At 37.1% G+C, this 7,101-nt stretch overlaps 1 protein-coding gene across 1 annotated transcript in view; it reads right to left on the reverse strand.

Moving 5' to 3' along the window:
* Nucleotides 1-7,101, reverse strand: part of PRUNE2 (prune homolog 2 (Drosophila)) — a 109,709-nt gene that overhangs the window by 81,403 nt on the left and 21,205 nt on the right. The window lies entirely within an intron of this gene.

Consider the following 7,101-nt stretch of genomic DNA (forward strand, 5'->3'; position numbering starts at 1 on the left):
AGCCTTACCAGTGAGGTATCTTTAAAACTACCAAGAAAACGAGGATTATACAGCTAGAGCAAAACTAAAGCAATTTTTTCTTCAGGAAAACAAAGCTTCTATCTTCTGACCCCAAACAAGCTCTTTTCTGTTAAAATCTGCATTTGCCCATTGTAACTAGATCACTTGCACATCTGTGAAGAGCTTCAACTTTACGGTCTGTGATTATGAAACACTATTAACTAAGACCTACTATGAGATAGCTCCTGTATCTGCATGAGATTTTTATCTCTAGTTTTCTCTGATCTGTAGAATTATGCAGACCATATCATCTTGACCTCCATTCTGCTTTGCCCAAATAGTAAAATATTTTACTGTAGGTGTCATCCAAGATACTGGTTTAGGCTACGTCTCTGGTATAACAGCATTGCTACTCATCTGCTTAAAATTATAGTTTCCCTCAATGGAAACTGGACAGTATCTTCCCTCTAGAATATCCTATGGACAATGTTAATTCACTCTGCACCTGAAAGCCCCTTTCTTTCAGTTGACTTGCACCACAAATACTTCCTCCAGCTCCGAAATCTGCATTGTCAATAGCAAAGTTTAAGCTAAATCATACACAGAATGAACTGTTCTGGAAAAGGCTTTTACTACCGAGTGTAACTGAGTCAGTCTTACTGCTTGTGCAAGGTCAAACTTAAAAGAGAAATCACACTCCTGCTTCGTAACGGTTACGTCAGCAGAGACTCCAGCCTCTCTCCATTTCTTTGAAACAAGAAACTTTGTCAAGGCGCTTTCTCACAACAAGTCTGAATTTCAGAAAGTTAGAAATTTCTCAGGATTTGAGTCAGAAATCTATACGCACCCTCACAGACAGAAATGAGCACCAAATTGCTTTAGGATAAAGAAAATAGGTAATTAAAGATAAAATGAGGTGAGCCTAATTCATTTTCCATGTAGCAAAAATTTCACATTACACAGCAGGTAAACAGTTCCTACTTCTCACAGCTCACATGTTCTTCACATATAAGTGGTGCATACATATATATGTACACACACAGAGAAATCTATGGCACACTTTTACGTGGCATGCAGTGCCACAAATTAGTAGCCTCATGTCTAAGAACAATCCGGGTGAAGCTTCAGGTTGGTTTATATCACACCTCATACTGGTTTATGCCTTTACGTCCTGTGCCATAGTAGCTCGCTCTCCTTTTCTGCCATTATTTCATACCTCTTCTCTGATTCTTGGAATGTCCTTTCTGACCAGGCACCTGAAAGCTCCTTTCTTTCAGTTGCTTCCACCACCCACTTCTACTGCAGAAACTTTGCCTGACTCTAAGCACAGAACACCACAACATAATAACCATACTTTAAAATTTTAAATGATAATGGAGTTGCAGGCATGAAATATCCAGCATATCTTACAAGGTTCATATAACCCTCTCTTGCAACTACAAAATAATACATTTTAGCACATGCTGCTGTTAGCGTGGCCCTCTTGCCAAGCTGTAGACAATTCCTTTTCAAATCACCTACAGTATACATACACCCAGTAAAGATCCATTTGTCATTGCCCGACTGATCATCTTCCTGGATGTCACAGAGAAGGACTGTTTCTGCTCCCTGCTAGCTTGGACAAGACATAACCTTCTGATTTACCTATACATAAAACATGAGAAAAGGCTGGAATCAGAACCATAAAACCCCTTTGAATTAGATTAGGACCAGAAATGTACGTATTTTTTCTTCAAAGTGTTTCAATCCATTAAATATATATAAAAAAGGTAACAAAATCAAATTCCATATTACCACTGGGAAATGAATATTCCTTCATGCACACCAGCTGAGACTCAGCACAAGTATTTCACTTAAAAGAATTCCTAAATATGAGGAACTTTTAGCAGTATATGTCGAACAGTGTGTTCCTAAGACATTTAAGCATATTGTGGTTATCCATTTCCAGCTGCTTCTGTGGAGTCAAACTTTGCTTTTATGTTAACAGATAACATTATTATCACATTTTGTGAAGAACAGTGGCATCAAGCACAGAGACATCACTGACTGTGCAGAACACACCATTTGAAAATATGCTTGGTTTTTGAGTCTTTAATAATGGATCAAAAATATAGCCAAATCCAATGCCACTTTAAATGTGTTCAGAATGTGAGTTCACAATGACTGAGCATACACAATCCACAAAGGATTCTTCATCACTTAATTTACTGTAACCTCCCAACCACTTCCAATTGACAGAAGACACTATAAATTAACATTTTTCTAAAATGGTTAAAGCAAAAAATTCAGAGTCCAAAATAGTCACCAGTGGCACCTGTTTTCAGGTGGCTGTTATTCACAGAAATTTAAGTGCATAAATAGGAATTAGTATAATGATTACTTTCATGGTTCTTACCACCCAGGCATCTTGAAAATCTCACTTTGGATTTTACTGCTACACTGATAGTACTAGAAGTCCACAGGAAGTGAGGCTGAGGTTTGACTTCTGAGTAAATATTGGTTTATACTACAAAACACAACTCCATTACCTCAGAAGATCTGTATAAGTGTAACTGACTGGAACACTGTAAACAATTAGGCTAATGACATACATGAAGGAAGAATTCATACTAGATGATAAAACAACCAATATTTTCTATTTATTCATCTGCAAGTATTTATAGATTAGTTCATGGAGAAGATCAACAAGATGCAGCACAAGCACACTAGAGGAGTATAGAATACCCAATAATAAGCAGAGAAACAAAACTGGTCATTCCAATTAACCCCTGTTCAAAAGACTGGACATGGGGAAATGAAACACAATTGCAAATACTAATATACAAGTTAAATATGCAACCTGTGGTTCTTACTGCCAACTTGCGGAGATCACGCCGAGACAAACATTTAGCAGGATCCAAAGAAAGAGTTTTGTATTTATTTGAACTAAATACCTGCAGATGTTGTAAATTAAATATTTCCTCTTGAAGACATAGAAAAAATGTTGCCTAAAGGAAATTATATCATGATTGTTCAATGCAGGACTGTTGCACTTTCTTCTAAATCTGAATGATGCACAGTACTCAGTTATTTGGCTGAATCCTCAGATCTGGAACAGGAATGTGCAGGTTTCTTGCTGGAATAGAAAGTATCCAGACAGAAAGGAAAGTATATGCATTACCAAGGTCTATGGGATCTCCATAAGGCAGAGGGCAGGGCTCAAACCACGGCTTTTTTTAAAGCATTTTCTTTTGTAGCTATTTTCTGTTTGTAATTACAATATCAAGTGTGTAATGGCAGCAATTTCTGTTTTCAGAACAATGCATTTCTTTTGCTCAGATATGCCTGCTCCCACTGTAAACCAGATTTTTTTTTTTATTTTTTTTTTTTAAATAGCAACACAAACCCTCCTGTGAAAAAACTCATTCCCTGAGCTGGAAGCACTGATGAAGGAGTGTTCACTTGGATTGCTGATACACGCTTAGTACTTTGTGTTGCTCTCCAGTGATTTTCCACGCAGGCATACTAAGGAGCGGGGTTGACCAAGTTCTAAAGAGTCCCTGAAGGATGGTTATGGCAGCAAAGTCCCCAGAGGGAGAAGGTAACCCACAGAGAGAAAGAAAACACATATGCAACAGTAAGAGAAAACCCCAGGAACTTGTGGGAGACGGAAGGTTTTCAAAATATTGATGTTGTGGATTTCTGTGGTTGTGAATCTCGAGAAAAATCCATACCGTTATTTATTTTATATCTCTTTCTTTGCCTGTTCCAAATACTAGCAGTGGACCAGAGCATCAACACATTCACTCAGTTGGTGATCCTCCTGTGGAGGCCCAGGGAAAAGCTAAAGCACCCCATGCCACAGCAAGAGCAGCAATGTTTTCACCAACTGCCCTTCATGGAGAGAACACAGCCCTGGGGGGCCTGGCGGCATGCTGGATCGGAGCAGGGAAGGTATAATTTACACACTGCCATGCAAGCTCCCGCAAATCAGTCTCATGCCAAGAAAAGCGCAGCATCTCAGTCTTCACAAACTCCCAGCAGAGTGGCAAATACATACATACTCAACTAAATGTCACAACTATATGGGCTGAACCCGAATATGTTTAGTTCAGTTTAAAAAAATGGGGGGGGACGACAATATTAATATTTTCATTGCCTTTTTTTTCTGTTCACTCACTGTGTGTTTACCATAAATTAGACCTGCTGAGAGTGTGATGCTGAGCAACCCATATGGCAAATACTCAACTGAGAGATGTGAAAGGAAAATCACTTTTTTGTTTCTGAATTATCTCCAGCCCCTTTATTTAGAAAGTCTTGTTTAATAGCAAATGCTAAGAAACAACCCTGCTAATGCTATTTATACAGAGAAGAGATGACAAACTTTTTAGACCAAAACAATACATTTTCAGTAGAATATGATTCAGTACTTGATGAAATCTGACAAAAAACAGCACTTAACTCAAAGCTCAGTTAAGATTTTTGGTTTTAAAACACAATTGCAGGCGTTCTTCGTTGTATAATTGCCATTTATTCAAACTCATTCCCAAATCCTTCCTCAGCTAAGACAACCCACAGCTAGTGTAAGTCCACGGTGTTCTACCAACTGAAGAGCTGATCTAACAGTTCCCATTTTGGGTACAAAATTAATCTAATCCAACCTTCTTCTTTTCTAGTCTGTGATAAACACTCAGAGAACAAACCAGCATACACAGATGTCCGGCATCCATGAAACCCAAAAAAAAAAAAAAGATAAATTCTGTGTGTAGAATGCAGGCACAGATTGCTGACTATATCTCTCTGGCAGTCTTGCAGTGGGGGAAAAAACAGAAGACTGGACCGCAAGAAGATTCCTTGTGAACTCCATTTACTCTTACCTTTCTGTTTCTGCAAGTCTACATCTTTTTTTTTTCTCTGCCCCCCTCCCCACCCCCTGGAGAGGAAGGAGGAAGGGAGAGTCATGTTTTATGAAAATTCATTGGAAATGTGACCAAGAAAAAGGCAAGAACAGCAAGACAGAAATGCTAAAATGCAGTGAGGTTACAGAATACCTAGTAGTGAGATTTGTCCTTCCATAAAAAGAACCAGAACTGGCAATAAATAGATACCATTTAATAGCTTCTGTTGGCAAAGGTAGAATCCAGGGTAGAAGAGATTACCTTCAACTGGTTTCATTGTTCATGCAAAGGAAGAAGAAAAATCTGGCAACGAAGACAGATAATTCTGCCAGGTTCTCTGATTTTACTACTAACTCTATAGTCCTGCTTGACCTGAGCCAAAGAACCAAGCAACCCATATTCAGATTCATTATTTCTTTCTTACAGAACTGACTACAACATTCTCCCAAGTGTGAAAGGGTTGTATATATGCCTGAATTCCCCCTCTCTACAATGCAAATACTGTGTTTTTTTCTTATTTGGGGAAGATAATCAGCTGCCATAGTTTCCATTTGGCATAAACTTAGTGGCCTCAATAAACTTTTTCCTGTTTTCTATCAGCTTAAGTGCTGTGTTTATCTCGTATTCAGAAGGAAAGGGGACTGTCAGAATCCTGGAAGACAGCCTGACGAGCATGAGAAATTCTGATGCATTGAGAGCTACACAATCACAGCTGAAGAAACTATCCTGTTGTACCTTCTTTTACCTAAACAGTAATGAGAAGTCTGTGGCCTTGTATAAAACCACAAGAATTATGCTAGCATGAGAAAGGAATATCTCTCCATAGCTAAGTTTTCAGACAAAGCATGATTTTGTTATTAACCACAAATCACAAATATGGAGAAAGTTATGAAACTCATATTATGGAGATTTATTCTTCAGATAAAGTAATTAAAAAAAAAAAGTAAATAGGAAAAAAAAGAAATGCTAAAAACCTACCTAAGACCTTGAATACTTCCTACTGTCTTTATCTTAATAAATAAATTCAATCTGGACTTAGCAACTTTGGCTAAAGGTATTGTAATTATTTCAGAAATGGGGCAATTTCTGAACTAAAAGTAATATAGTAATACATAGAAATTAATAGAATTTCTTATGGAGAAAAATAATAAAAGTCTCTAGCCTCAAAACAGTGCAAAATTACCTTGAAGGAATTTTCATTTGATACTTTATTTATTAAGTCTGTACAGAAAAGGAAAAAACGGTCAAAAACTAAGATGTTGCAATATTTGCAACATACACAAGAGTTCTGAATGTCAGGTTTTCTGGGGTCAAAGAGCCTGCAGGTTAGACTTAATGTGGATTCACTTAAATAAAAAAAAAAATAAAACTTAAACAAGCAATCTAGCTATGGAGTTGCAGAAAAAAGGATATTTTTTGGTGAATAACATTCATGCAGCTGCTTTATGACAAAAACTACATTTCGTTAGAGAGGCACAGAAGCTGTAAATAATTCTGAACACAGAAGCAGTGATCTTTCTGAGAAAAACTTTATCTGCCTCCTAGAAAGAGAGAAAGAAAAATTGCATTCTTTGGTAGAACTACAGCTAGCATTCTTAGCTACTCTAAATTTGAGTACTCAAATAGGGGCTGAAGGTTTTCAACTTGAATAATTGTGTATTTTTTTGATCCCTGTATTATAAATGAAATATATTAAAATGTATATAAAATTGAATAAACCCTGAATTTTTCAGCAGACAAACCACTTGACTTCAAGTAACCCTTAGAATGTACCCAGTTACACAGAATCAAAAAGAGGATCTTCCCTGTCATCATCTAACCAGAGAACATAAATGCTGAAAAATCTTACAGAGCACTTGATCTGACTAATTCAAAATTCCAAAATGTTCCTACATCTTAAAATAACTGATAGCTTCAGAACTAGGCACCTGATATGTAGCAGAAGGTATAAAATTTAATGGTTATGCTAAAAACACAGGCTATTTTAATGTTTACCTGGTGTTAAGCATTCACTTACGCTGCAGTTCAGAAGGCATTTTAGGCACATGCTTTGTCAAACAAATGAACAAAAAGAGTATTTCAAGACACAGCAGACATATTTTGTTGGTTTTCTGCATCAAAATATCACTATTCTAAATAAATATTGCATGATTTTAAATGGGGGGGGGGGGGGGGGGGGGGATTTTTTTTTAAAAAAAAAAAAAAAACAAATCAAACAAAACTA

The sequence above is a fragment of the Haliaeetus leucocephalus genome, unplaced genomic scaffold, assembly GCF_000737465.1.
Source record: "Haliaeetus leucocephalus isolate CR32 unplaced genomic scaffold, Haliaeetus_leucocephalus-4.0 Scaffold251, whole genome shotgun sequence".
Classification (NCBI taxonomy): domain Eukaryota; kingdom Metazoa; phylum Chordata; class Aves; order Accipitriformes; family Accipitridae; genus Haliaeetus; species Haliaeetus leucocephalus.